Below are 13,196 nucleotides of genomic sequence, written 5' to 3'. Positions count from 1 at the left end.
AGTGGAATGTACATGAGCTGATGTCACATGACCTAGCTATTTCATCCCTGCTACGTACCTCACCCAAAAGTGACATGAAAACAAGGTACCATTTCCATGAGCTCTGTGGTCACAATGGAAGCCTTTAGGTAGATCCTCCTTCCAAAGTCAGAAATCTAGCCCTCTGCTTCATTAGAAACTTTATCTAAGTGAAGTTGCATTTCATATATTTTCCTTCTTCCCAAAATATTCTTTTTATATTCCCATACCGAAAACCTTTATCTTAGACCCCATATAAACTTTATTTGTATTCAAATCTCATAACTTATTTAAGCTTTAATATTCCATGTTTTTATATGTTAAACTACTTTCACAGACCCACTACAGAAATTATTCAATCTCTCAAGACATACTTAAGCCTTTAAGTTTTTATAAACATATTACATCTTAAAATACCTTTTTTTCTATTTAATTCATTGAGTTATCCTCTGCTTGAAATTTGACCCAGTTTTTTCTTATCTTAACCAATAATAATCTGTAACCAATTCTCTTAAATGATGGCAAGTATTTGTAACCATTGAACAGAAATGACCAAAATCCATATTTTTTGTCTGTGTGTGTGTAAACAAAATCATATTTTTTTATTATTTATACCTTTTTATTTATTTATTTATTTTTATTTTACAATACTATTCAGTTCTACATAATAGCCACAGATTCCCTTGTTCTCTCCCTTCCTGCCCCCCTCCCCTTCACCCCAGCCCAACCCCCATTCCCACCTCCTACAGATCAAGGCCTCCCCCAAGGACTGGGATCGACCCTTAAGAACTGTGGCATGCAAAAATAAAGAGAACAAAACTGAATTAACATGTTTTTCTACTGGTCCTCAACCAATCAAATCTCAGTTATAAAAGCAAAACTGTGGGGAAATTCTTCCTGGGATTTCTAGATGAAGTGTAAGCATTGTGCTACCCTCAATGCCAAACAGGATTTAGGGAAGGTGCCCTCAATTAAACCAGTGATCTAATCACAGAGCTTGAAATCCTTTTCCTGTCTGCAGCAGCAGAATCTGGAAGAAGAGAAGTTATACAGTTGCCCATCAGGGATACCCATTTGCTGTCTCAGCCTGGATGCCTGTGGTAACAGTTGCAATAGGAACATCCCACCTGGAAGTATTCCTGTCAGCATCATTGGATCCTGGGCATGCACAATTTCCTGCTCTTCACCAAGTTCTGGATAGCCAGTAAGTGTTTTTAGACTTACTTGATGGGGATGATTTACTATAATCTGAACGTGCATTTGAGGAGGAAGGAGAAACTGAAAACTTATCTGTGCTTGATGTCAAATGGTATCTGAGGGACCTAACATGTGACATAAATTGTAGATATCCATCTTAGAAAGATGTAGCTAGAGTTTTCCTGCCTGGCCCACAGTCAGGACAAATCTTTATTACCCGCCAGTCCCACAGCCGCTCAGACCCAACCAAGTAAACACAGAGACTTATATTGCTTACAAACTGTATGGCTGTGGCAGGCTTCTTGCTGACTGTTCTTTTATCTTAAATTAATCCATTTCCATAAATCTATACCTTGCCACATGGCTCGTGGCTTACCGGCATATTCACATGTTGCTTGTCCTGGAGGTAGCTGGCAGTGACTCCTTCTTCCTTCCTGTTCTTTCCTTTCTCCTCTCTGTTAGTCCCGCCTATACTTCCTGCCTAGCCACTGGCCAATCAGTATTTTATTTATTGACCAATCAGAACAACACATTTGCCATACAGAAAATCCCACAGCAGAAAGACCATGAAACATCGACACGTTGTTAGTAACATCTTAGACAACATCAGTGCTCTAGAAGCATGGAAGTTCCATGCACAGAATGAAGCATGATCAAGCATGCCCCACCCCACTGTAATAGTGCTACTACCCCATTGTAAAGGATGAAGGCACCATCAGTGTTGTGCCAAAATACATACATGCTTGTTTCCATACAACACACACAAATATGTGCCCACATTCATACATTTAAGAACATGTCTGTGTCTACACCTTTACATGCACACATACACACAGACACACAAATACACACACAGAATTATACTTTGAAATTAAATTAGATGTACAGTAAATTGGCATAACAAGAAAATAAAAAGAAATAAACAACTTTTGTGGCATTGTTATGCATGTATATGGTATGCATGTTGTATTCAGAACTATGAATATAATTATGTGCATATTTTTATAAGTATCTATATGATATACCTAATATGTACAACCATATCTAACTGCATATACATGTGTATATAAATATAAAGATGAACTGAAATCCCAGCTCTCAGAAACCAGCCAAGGAGGCAGCAGAACTTTCTGAGTGGCTGGCTTGATGTGTCAGCTCTTTCCTGCCTTCAACTCTGAGTGCCTATTATGTTTATTAACAGTATCATTCATTTGCAACAAAATTCTGCACACATTTTTCACAATGCCCTTTAATATTAAAATATTCTCTAACTTTCAGAACCACAAGAAAATCCTCTAAGGAAGAAAGCCACGAGTCAATCATGAAAAGTACCAGGGAAGGGTCAATGAGATGGCTAGTTGGGTGGAAGGAAAGAGCTGACTCCTCCTAATTTGTTCATTGACCTCCATAGGAACAGAATGACAGAATGGCATTGCATGTATTGTATGTTCATTCTCTCTCTATCGTATATATGTATTTATTTCCTCATCACTAAATAAGTAAATAGATAGATGTTATTATTTTAAATACCAATCAGAAGATTTCTATACACTTATCATATGAAATAATTTTTAAAAGAACAAAAAAAATCTCATGTAGCTCACATGTTTGTAACTCCAGGACTAGAGATGTTGACACCCTCCCACAGGCAAACATGAAGGCAAAACACAAATGCACATAAATTAATGAATAAACAATTAAATATTTGTAGGAGCTAGTGGGGTCAGGAGCCCCACAAGCATCCCACAGAACTAACTAACCTAGGCTCACAGTGATTCACAGAATGAACCATCAACCAGGGAGCATGCATGGGACTGACCTAGGCCCTCTGCATGTTTTTTACATTTGTATAACTCGATCTTCTTGTGAGACTCCTAACAATGGGAGCAGGGCTTGTCTCTAATGCCTGCTTTTGGGACCCATTCCTCCTACTGAATTGTTGCATTCAGCCTTAATAGAAGAAGTCATGCCTAGTCTCACCACAACTTTATACAACATGGCAGGCAGATATGCACAGGAGGCCTGTCCATTTCTGAAGAGAAAAAAGAGAAGGAGGAATGAATGGGGACCAGGAAGAGTGGAGGTGGGGGGAGGGACTGAGAGGAGAGGATGGAGGGGAAATTTCAGTTAGAATGTAAAAACAAAAATAAACAAATAAATAAAACCAAATTTATTCCAAAAGATGGAGAGTATTGAAAGTTATCATATTTAAATTTGAGATACTAAAAGAATGTCCCTCCAGGGACATTGCCACTTATTCTAACTTTATAATGTGTTTGCAGTTGTACAGGGATTGCTGGGGATGTCTTTCTGTATGCTGTGAATGTGTTGCTCTGGGTGATTGATAAATATACACTGATTGGACAGTAGCCAGGCAGGAAGTATAGTATAGGCAGGATAAGCAGAGAGGAGAATGCTGGGAGTGGAAGGCTGAGTCGGGAGATGCATGCCACCACCATGAGAAGTTAGATGTAAAGTACAAGTAAGCCACAAGCCACGTGGCAACTTCTATATTAATAGAAATTGGTTAATTTAAGATATAAGAACTACATAGTAAGAAGCCTGCCATGGCCATACAGTTTATAAGTAATATAAGTCTCTGTGTGTTTGCTTGGGTCTGAGTGTCTGAAGGAGCTGGGTGGACACAGGAAAACTCCAACTACAAGGGATAATTAAATCATGTTAAGCATAATTTTGAGCTGGTCTAATACATCATGTGTTTGTGTTGTACTTTGAATAATTATATCATGTTTAGGAAATATTAAGACCTGGTTATTGTTTTACATTTGGAAATTAATCATGACATAAAAAGATATAATTGTGTGTCAAGTTGACTAGGGTGCAGATGTGATATCTATTTTTGTTTGTCAAATATATTACATCTGGAATTCACTGTAACCCCCAAATGGAGGGGCACGCCTGTAGAAGTAACCAACCATCTTATTAAATAAGAAACACAAAACCAATACAAAGAAGAAAGCCAAGAAGTGAGAGCTAAGAGCTAAAACCTTACCCTTCCTCTGCAGTGGTCCTACCTCTCCAAAAGAGAGCTACTTCCTGTGTTAAAGTCTTTATATAGACTTTCTGTTTTGCCTTCTCATTGGTTGTAAACCCAACCACATGACCGCTTCGTTACTGCCTGTCTGTACAGACATCCAAGTCTTCTATGGTTGGGATTGAGATTAAAGGCATGTGTCTCCAATGGTGGCTGTATCCCTGAACACACAGAGATCTCCCTAGCTCTGCCTACCAAGTGCTGGCATTAAAGTCATGCACCACTTCTGGCCAGCTTTCCTATGGCTTGCTAATAGCTCTGACCCCTGGGCAACTTTATTTATTAACATACAAATAACATTTTAGTACAAATATAATATCACCATATTTCCCTTTTTCTATTTTAATAAAAAGAAAAAAGGAAAAGGCTTATAACTAACATAAGAAAAACTATATACAAAAGTACAATAACTATATACAATATATACAAGTAATAAATACCTAAACGTCTAGTACATTTGTATTTGACAAATTCAGAGAAAATAATTCCATTATCTATCCTATGTGGTAAGTCCAAAATGCATCTAATTCACTTTCTATCCTAATTAATCTTCAGCTATAACTAACTAATCTTCAACTCCCTCAGAGACCCAAGAAGGAAATAATATTAGCTAACAAAAATAAAAGCAGGAAGTACATGCATGCAACTTCCTAAAAATTGTGAGTTGACAGAAACAGCCAGCTGCTTGGACAGTCATCTGAGGTTTCTCTGCAGTGTTGGGGCATCATCTTCAGCCTATAGGCTTAGAGTATCTGACAGACTCATTTGTGAAGTAGGATGTACACAAGGTCAACAGTTCAACCTCACATTGGGTGAGAGCAGTCTATATACCAGAAACACCTGAATTCCACTAGTGTCATGTCATGATTCAGGATTTTAAATTCTGGAAATTGTTAATGTTTTTTGAATTCAGCTGTTCATTCTTCTTGGCTATGTGTGTATGTGGCTTAATCTCAGCATCCTGTTCTTCTCCACATCCCTCTATTAAATGCCAGTCTACTATTGAGAGTCATGAGCTTAGTTACTCTTCAAGAATAACTGTTTCAGCTGCTGTTCCATTGCACATCAGAAGCCATCGGTCCACTGCCTATTAAGCTGCCTTCAAAGAAAAGGGCACTGTACCTTTTCCGGATTGTTAAGCCCACTTCAGGGATGGTGCCATATTGTCCTGGCCACAGAAGATGCCTTTCAATAAAGCCATAACCACACTTGTTTCGGCAAGAATCAGTAGTCCTTTGTTTCGTGTCCTGTCTGTCCTGTTTGTCAGCAGTTGATTCGAGGATACTTTGTTGTCCAGTGGCTAACTTTTGCCACAATGAAAGTTAACTCCATATGCAGTTTTTTCAGTGCTCATATTTTCTCTGAAGTAGATTGGTACTGCCAGGAGCCGACATAAGAAAAAAGAAAATTTTTCTAAGTTATTAAAACATTTTAAATGCCATATTCTGTAGATCTCTGAAGGGTTTGAAAATAACCTGTCTATCTAAAATATATCGACTCAATCTTGAAAACATACCTAATATGACTACAAGTTCTATTATAATGTCTAACTACTAACTTTCATTTCTTTATATCCTAATAGTTGGTAATAACAACATTCAAGGATCAGAAAATTGCATTACATTGTTAAATGAATGGTATATGTACAATTAGAAATATACATATAGCATTTTCTAACAATATCAATTTCAATATATGTAATTTGTATACAATATAAAACAATCCAATCCAATGTAAAGTATTTACATTTTTCTTTTCTTTTCCTTTCTTTTCTTTCTTCTTCTTTTCTTTTAAAAACAAGAACCTTAAATCTAATCTCCTTTGCTTAGCCCTTTTCCTAACCCTTGACAACAACTTGTAACCAACCCCCCTAATCAATGAAAATTATCCCAGACCCAAAACCCATTAAAAGACCAAAAAACCACCCGCCCCACACCACCTCTTTGGGAATGTGGGTGTGGTATTCTTGAAATTGCTTCCTGCTGGGTATAGGTGAAGGTATCTTTATTCTGAAAAGAAAAATTTTAGGTTAATTGTCAAATTCTAGGAAAGGTAACTATATCCTTCGTTATCCAGTCTGTGTATAATGCCAAAGTTCAGGGTTGATCTCAAATCCTTGTTCAAGTAGTCTTTGAGACTGGATCATCTCGGCTAGCTCTCTCAAAATTGCTCTGAGCACTTTGTATTCAAAGCTGTTCTGTAGATGTTGTTTGTCAGCTTAGTGATGTCATTATTGTCCACGTGGAATTGTTGTTGTTGTGGGGCCCCATCTTCTTCCTGGAGACTTCAGTTGATGTTAGGCCTGGCCATGAATTCCTGCAGAAAACTGATAAGAGACTCGAACACAAAGACATATATTTGCAGCTAATTGAAGCCTTTTTCTTTTTAGAATTAGTTAGTACTCTATAGAGTACTCTAATTTCATATCTTCAAAAAGTTTTAAAAATGTATATATATATATTAACCTTGTAAATTTTGATATAAAATTCATACTTTAAGAAAAGTTTAAAGAATCAGAATAGAATCAAAGGGTTGAGATTAGTAATAGAATAGTCCCTTAATTAATTTGGCTTTTCTCCTGTCCCATAGCAGAAGATGGCTCTTTTCTTCTGGCATGATACAGGGAGTTTGCATTTTCCTTTTTTTTTTTTTTTTTTTTTTTGGTCTTTCGAGACAGGGTTTCTCTTGTGTAGCTTTGCGCCTTTCCTGGAACTCACTTGGTAGCCCAGGCTCGCCTCGAACTCACAGAGATCCGCCTGCTTCTGCCTCCCGAGTGCTGGGATTAAAGGCGTGCACAACCACTGCCCGGCTGCATTTTCCTTTTAACAACATGCTTGAGTTTAAAGAAGGAGAGAGCCATTCTCCAACTCCAAAGTCAGCCTTAAATTTTAATTGAACTGGGACTATTAGAAGACCAATATTGTTAAATCTTTAGAGAAAAGCAGAAACAAACATTTAGGAAGACATAAAAATTTTTAGATGATATACCATATGCCATTTCATTCTGTTTCCTGGGATAGATGATTTGTCCCTTTTCTTCAGTTGTCTCATTTGTCCAGTATTCTTCAAATTCCTTAACCTTCATTCTCCTAAAAGACAAAAACAAAAACCTTTCCCCAAGGTTTTTTTTCGGATGTTCCTTTTTGGCAAGTTATTATCTGATTAAATGTAAAGGCATGTGTTACTGATATAAGTTAGTTTAAATAGGATGTTCATGCTAGTTGATGAACTATCACCTCCTCTAATTAAGAGGTCTCTCTTGTTCAAATCTAACCTTTATCGATTTTGATGGTACCCACAGCTTATCTTCTCCTGTAGAAATAAAAGCAAAACCTCTTCCCCAATGTAACACATATCCTGGTTTCCATTCTGAGGTTAGCACATCCTTAAAGTATATAGGCTGATTTAAATCTGTAGTCTTTTCTATTATCCAAAGTCTCTCTGCAGCTGTTGTTCCTTTCTCATTGGCATTGAGAAAATTCAAAGTTAATAGAGCATTATGTAGTTTATTTCTGGAGGTTTTTGTTACCCCTTTCTGTTTATTTAGCATATCTTTTAGAGTTCTGTTTGATCTTTCTATAACTGCTTGACCTGTAGAATTATGTGGTATACCTGTAATATGGTTTATACTATAATAAACAAAAAAAAACTGTTTCATTTTAACAAAGACATATGATGGAGCATTGTCATTATTAATTTGTGCAGTTATACCCATGATGGCCATAACTTCTAGCAAATGAGTGATTACAGAATCAGCTTTTTCAGAACTCAAAGTAGTTGCCCATTGAAATCCTGATTAAGTATCAATGGTATGGTGTTCATATTTCAATTTTCCAAATTCTGCAAAGTGAAACACATCTATCTGCCAGATTTCATTCCTCTGAGTACCCTTTGGGTTGCATCCTGCTGGTAATGGCTTTGATTATAGAAGGAACAAGTAGGACATTTCTTTACTATTTCTTTGGTTTGTTGCCAGGTTATGGAAAAATCCCTTTTTAAAACTTTTCTATTGACATGATGTTTTTTTTATGAAATTCTGAGGCTTCCAGCACATTTCCTATCAATAATTTCTCAATCTCATCATTGCCTTGTGCTAGAGGGCCTGGCAGACCAGTATGGGATTGGATGTGAGTTATATATAAAGGATGACTCCTTTTCCTGATTGTATCTTGTAATTGAATGAATAGTGAAGTTAATTCTGAAGCATCAGGGATAAATTCTGCGTCTCAATATGTAATACTACTTTTTCAGCATACTGAGAGTCAGTTACTGCATTGAGAGGTTCTGAAAAATCCATTAATACCAACAGAATACCATACAATTCTGATTTTTGAACTGAATTATAAGGACTTTGAACCACTTTACTTAAATTTTTGGATTTGTAACCCACCTTTCCTTGTTTGTTGGCATCTGTATAAAATGTTCGAACTCCCGATATTGGTTTTTTTCTGCACAATTCGAGGCAAGATCCAATCAGCTCTCTTTATAAGATCAATTCTATCACTTTTGGGATATGTGCTGTTAATTTCTCCCAAAAAATTACTGCAAGCTCTTTGCCAAGGTTCACTTTCTATCCATAATTTTTCAATGTCCTCCTTCATTAAAGGTAGGACAATTTCTGCTGGGTCTATTCCTGCTAATTGACAAAGTCTCAATTTTCCTTTCCAAATCAAGTCAGAGATTTTTTCCACATAAGTTTTTAATTTTTGGGGGGTTTATTTGGTAAAAATATTCATTCCAATATAATATCTTCCCTCTGCATTAACATTCCTGTTGGGGAATGCCTAGAAGGTAAAATAACCAAATTGCAATCCAGCTTTGGATCAATACAATATATGTGCCCTTCATGTACTTTCTTTTCAACCAAGGCCAATTCTTTCTCAGCTTCAGGTGATAATTCTCTTGGACTATTTAAGTCCTTGTCACCTTCTATGGTTTTGAAGAAATTATTGAATTCATCATTTTTTACCCCAACAATAGTTCTTAGATGAGAAATGTCTCCAAATAATCTTTGAAAGTCATTAAGAGTCTGTAGTCGATCTCTCCTAATTTGCACCTTTTGGGGTCTAATTTTTTGTAGCTTTATTTTATATCCTAAATAATTAATAGAATCTCCTCTTTGTATCTTTTCAGGAGCATTTTGTAATCCCCACCAAGGCAAAATTTTCTTTACTTCTTCAAACATTCTTTCTAAAGTATCTACATTTGAGTCAGCTAGTAAATTATCATGCATATAATGATAAATTATAGATTTAGGAAATTTTTTACGTATCACTTCCAATGGCTGTTGTACAAAATATTGGCACAGAGTTGGGCTATTCAGCATTCCCTGTGGGACAACCCTCCATTGAAATCTTTTAACCGGTTGAGAATTATTATAAGTAGACATTGTGAAAGCAAATCTTTCTCTGTCTTTTTCTTTTAAGGTTATTGAAAAGAAACAGTCTTTTAAATCAATAACTATGAGAGGCCATCGTTTAGGTAACAGAGTAGGCAAAGGAATTCCAGATTGTAGAGAGCCCATTGGCTGCATTACTTTGTTAATTGCTCTAAGGTCTGTTACCATTCTCCATTTACCAGATTTCTTTTTAATAACAAATACAGGAGAATTCCAAGGGCTGGTTGATTCTTCAATATGCTGAACATTTAACTGTTCTTCTACCAGCTCTTCTAAAGCCTGGAGTTTCTATGTTGTTAAAGGCCATTGCTGAACCCATACAAGCTTGTCTGTTGACCATTTTAAAGGTAGAGCTGTTGGTGTTTTTGGAAGATTATCAGTTGTTGTGTCCTGTTCTTGTATGACATGGATGGCTGGTGACCACTCATTAGAATAATATCTTCTATTTCTCTCAGAAACATGTACTAGTTTATGATTTGTTTCTGAGATTGGAGGGATGTTAATCTGAGTATTCCATTGTTGAAACAAGTCTCGACCCCACAGGTTCATAGCTATGTTAGCCATATATGGCTTTAATTTTCCTTTCTGTCCTTCTGGGCCTATACATTTGAGCCATCTTGCACTCTGTTTCACTCGAGATAATGTCCCAATTCCTAACAGTTGAACGTTTACCTCCTGAAGAGGCCACATTGGATGCCAAAATTCTGGTGCAATTATGGTAATGTCCGCATCTGTGTCTACCAGACCAGACAACAAAACACCCATTTATTTGTATTGTTAATTTTGGTCTTAGTTCATTAATAGAAGTTTGCCAAAAAAATTTCTTTATGTTTTACCCTGAATTTCATATTCTCTCTGTTTCATTATCCCAACCAACATAATTTATTCCAATAGGCATTTGGTTATTTAGTTGCTTTGAGTAGGGGTTTCCTCTACAACTGCTGGGGAGGTTTGAACTTGATTTACTGTGGAGACCAGCCTGAGACCCTCTGGGAGTTTCCTGAAGACTGAGGCAAAGGATTACCCTGTCTGTCCCTTGTTGATCTACATTCATTGGCCCAGTTTTTCCCTTACCACACCTTCTGCATATTCCAGAAGAAAGGGGCATTCTGTTGCCAGTGTTCCTTGAAGAAATATTATTTCTAGGAATGACCTGTTTACAGTCCCTTTTCAAATGTCCTTGCTTTCCACATCCAAAACATCTAACATTTCCAAACCTTTTGAAATTGCTTCTCCTACCCACATATCATCATGCTCATAAGCCTCAACATTAACCGTATCTCTAATCCAATCTTCCAAAGGTACACATCTTGCCTTTAATGGCCTGATTATTCTTTTGCATGCTACATTTGCATTCTCAAAGGCCAAAGATTCAATTATTATCTGACTAGCCTCTGAATTCGGGACCATTCTCTGTACTGCTGAAGTCAATCTTTGTAAGAAATCTGTGAAAGATTCTTTTGGGTCCTGTATAACCTTTGTAAATGACTCAGTTTTTTCCCCCTGGTTCCTCAACTCTGTCCCATGCATTCAAGGCTGCTGTTTGAAATAGTACTAGGGTTTGGACAGCATATAAACATTGTGGTTGTACTGAAGCATATTGGCCTCTAATAAGCTGATCCTGTATTTCTTTATCGCTCCATTGTTTGTTGATATTTTTAGCCTCATTATTGAAGCACATTTTCCACTTGAGATTTTGTCCAAGTTGAAGAACAGCCTGTGCTAAATCCCATCAGTCCCTTGGTAGAATCCTATTACAAGTTGACCAGGTGTTTAACATTTGCTTTACATATGGGGAAATGCATGCCATAAGATGCTTTTGCCTCCTTAAATCTTTGTAAGTCTAACATTTCAATTGGAATCCAAGTATTTTGTTCATTCTCTTCACCAGGTAGCTGCTGTATGGCTACTGGATAAATTAAGGGTGATTGTGTGAAAACAGGCTTTCTTTCTTTAACCTTATGATCCAATTTTGAAACAACTTCACTGTTAATTTCTTCTGTCTGAATTTGAATTTCTCTATAATTCATTTTTACAGGTTTAACAGGTTTTTCTAAGACTGTTATACTGGCAATTAATTTGACTATCTTTTTAAATAGTAAAATGAGGATAAGAAAAGTAATAAACTGAATGTTTCTATCAATATTAATCTTCTCATATAGTTGTCCCATTGTCAGAGTGCCTAAAATTTCAAACAAAGCCCAATTTTCTCCCAATGTACACATAAAGCCCATTTTTTTAATGTAGAAAAATTCTCTTTTAAATGGATATGTTAATTGACTTACCAAGTCTGGGTAGAACAGTAGAAATCCGAGGGAATTTCAAATAGCCACCTATTCACTATGGTGGGATGTTTTGCTCAGCCTTGATGCATGGGAGAGCTTGGTCCTCCTCAACCTGGTATGTCATACTTTGTTGACTCCCATGGGAGGCCTTAACAATTTTGAGGAGTGGATTAGGGAATGTAGAAAGGAGATGGGTGGAAAGAATGGGATGAGAGGAGGGAGGCCAATGTGTGGTAAATAAAAAAATTAAAAGAGGAAATTATGATAAATTTATACAATGAAATATCAGCCATTTAAAAAACAATGAAATCATAAATTTTGCAGATCAATGGATATTTGCAGGTAAACTAGGAAAAAAATCATTCTGAGTTTAAAAAAAGAATCTATGAATAATAGATACAGAGGAAGAAGACAAGAGACTGGTCAACATCCCAGAAAATGTTTTCAACAAAATAATAGAAGAAACTATCATCATCCTAAAGAAGGAGGGCCTTTTAAAGTACAAAAGGAATACAGAACACCAACTAGACTCAAGCAGAAAAGAAAATACCCTCAACACATAATAATCAGACAATAAATATACAGAACAATGAAGGAGTATTAAAAGCTAAAGGGCAAAAGACCAGTAACATATAAATTTAGGACCATTAGAATAACACCTGACCTCTCAAGGCTGGCTCTAAAGCCCAGAAGGGCCTAGACAGATGTAATTCAAACATTACAAGACACAGACTACTATATCCGGGAGAACTTTCAATCAGATAAGAAGGAGAAAGAAAGATATTCCATGATCAAACCAAATTCAAGCAGTATCTGTCCAGCTCTACAGAGGGTAATAGAAGGAAAACTTCAAATTGAAGAGGTTAACCATAGCTAGAGGAGAAAAAAGGGAATAAATATCACCATAGAGGCAAATCAAAAGTGGTAAAAAAATGCACAGCACAACAATGAAATAACGGGAATCAATAACCATTGTTCATTGAAAACTCTCAGCTACAATGGTCTCCTTTCCCTTATAAAAGAACACAGATTAACAGAATGGATTAGAAAACAAGATCCATCCTTCTGCTTTATCTACTAAACACACTTACCATCAAGGATAGACATCACTACTGGATAAAAGTATGTAAGGAGACATTTCAAGAAAGTGGAACATGAAAAAATTTAGAGGGTGTGGTGGATTTAAAGAAAATGGCCCCCAAAGGTATTGGCACTTTTAGGAGCCATGGCTTTGTTGGAGTAG

At 36.5% G+C, this 13,196-nt stretch overlaps 2 protein-coding genes across 3 annotated transcripts in view; both read left to right on the top strand.

The window, feature by feature from the left end:
- LOC121826529 (cytochrome P450 3A25-like) overlaps nucleotides 1-13,196 on the top strand; it is a 319,487-nt gene that overhangs the window by 75,510 nt on the left and 230,781 nt on the right. The gene's annotated exons all lie outside the window — the stretch shown is intronic.
- The window catches only part of LOC143270520 (uncharacterized), a 146,912-nt gene that overhangs the window by 123,348 nt on the left and 10,368 nt on the right, over nucleotides 1-13,196 (top strand). The window contains exon 7 of the mRNA XM_076560756.1: nucleotides 1,040-1,222. The gene's annotated coding sequence lies outside the window, so the exon portion shown is untranslated. The remainder of the gene's footprint in view (nucleotides 1-1,039; nucleotides 1,223-13,196) is intronic.

Source organism: Peromyscus maniculatus, chromosome 23 (assembly GCF_049852395.1).
Source record: "Peromyscus maniculatus bairdii isolate BWxNUB_F1_BW_parent chromosome 23, HU_Pman_BW_mat_3.1, whole genome shotgun sequence".
In the NCBI taxonomy this organism is placed as follows: Eukaryota; Metazoa; Chordata; class Mammalia; order Rodentia; family Cricetidae; genus Peromyscus; species Peromyscus maniculatus.
Note: the sequence above shows the minus strand (reverse complement) of the source record. Positions and strands in the feature narration are given on the sequence as shown.